The following is a 1,658-nucleotide window of genomic DNA, read 5'->3' on the forward strand; positions in this document are numbered from 1 at the left end:
GGTCCTTGGGGACCATCACTGTTTTAAAAAACTTTTGCTTTGAATTAACTTTTGCTTTGCCTTTACTTTTTCCTTTCCCCGCTTTTGCCTCCTGCTGCTTGCAGCTGGCAGCGTCCTTTAGCGGACGTGGTTTTCGTACGATAAACGTTTGCTTTTAACGCGACACCTTAGGTATGAGGTAGAGCGTAAGAAAATAATATAATAATACGTTATAAGAATTTAAATAGGGGATGTAAGCACTCTCACCCTAAAACAAAACTTTGAGATCTCTCTCTGGTCAAAACACAGTGAACTTCTCTCTCGAACCGAAAATTTTTATCGGAAGCTCCCTCTCAAATAATTGTGGATAAGTGACATCGTCTTTCTGAAAAATAGTCTATTTTTAATAAATAGTGATATTTCCGTCTAGGATCTTTATTTTATCAGTTTTGTGTGTAAGTGACCTCATTGTCTCGAAAAATAATCCATTCTTTTTAAAAATAAAATGAAATAATTATTTCTGCTTATTATCATGAATTTTAGGCGCGATAAATTATATGCGCACGTGACCTCATTATCTTGAAAAATAATCTTTTTAATAAAAATTGTGATATTTTATCTATGTTAGAAATTTTGAATGCTGTAAATTAGAAAAATAAATTTATTTATTTTTCTTGTCTATTGTTAGAAAAAAATTGTGATAATTCTGCTTTTAGTAAAATTGTGATATTTCTTTCTACTGTTTTGAATATTTAGACATTGAAAAATTCATGTGTAAATGACTGCCATATTATTTAAAAATTGACATTTTTGCAATTGATTATAGTATTGTTGTAAAATGTTTATTTGTGAATTGATATTCCATAAATTGTGATAATTCCGTATTCTTGAATTTTTATAAGAGTTTTTCTATACATATTAAATTGGCAATTATGCTAGAATGCCTTTACAAACTGCTACCTTTCTAAATTTGAGCCCAAAATATTTGATTGGTTATTTTTGAAATGTTATAGAGAGTGACTGTTATTAATGGTTTAAGTGAAATTCATATTTATGGTTTCAGTGATATGTTGAGTACATGATATTGCTGCTTTCGAATGTTTAAAGAGATTTAGAAATAATTTAAGTATGCAAGTGGACTCATCCGGTTCGCCGGTGAGGTATAAGTGGACCTATCTGGGACGCCGGTAGGGTTTAAGTGGACTCATCCGGTATGCCGGTGAGGTATAAGTGGACCTGCAGGGATTAAGTGGACCTATCTGGGACGCCGATAGGGATTAAGTGGACCCATCAGGACGCTGATGGGGTATATAGGTGACCTACTTGGGACGCTAGTAGGGTATTTTGTGAAATCCTTTGAATTATGTACTGCCGTTAAAAGTGTTATAAGCATTTCAATTACTCGGATTATACTTAATTATGCATTTATTGAAAGTAAAAATGTTGATGCATTTCTGTTAATAGATCTCATTTTGGACAATATTGATATCTTTCAATCATGATTATTTTTAGGATTATGATGATCACTTACTGAGTAGCCAAACTCATCAAACTATGGTAAACATTTTTTCAGGATAACTGCGGATTCATTTTGAGTGATAGTCAAGATCAACCTTAGAAGATACTGTTGTTGTACTAGCTTTCTTTATTTACTTTGTAAGACCTCGCCACTGTAAATT

The sequence above is a fragment of the Amborella trichopoda genome, chromosome 7 (genome assembly GCF_054954075.1).
Source record: "Amborella trichopoda isolate Santa Cruz 75 chromosome 7, AtrichopodaSantaCruz75HAP2 v2.0, whole genome shotgun sequence".
In the NCBI taxonomy this organism is placed as follows: Eukaryota; Viridiplantae; Streptophyta; class Magnoliopsida; order Amborellales; family Amborellaceae; genus Amborella; species Amborella trichopoda.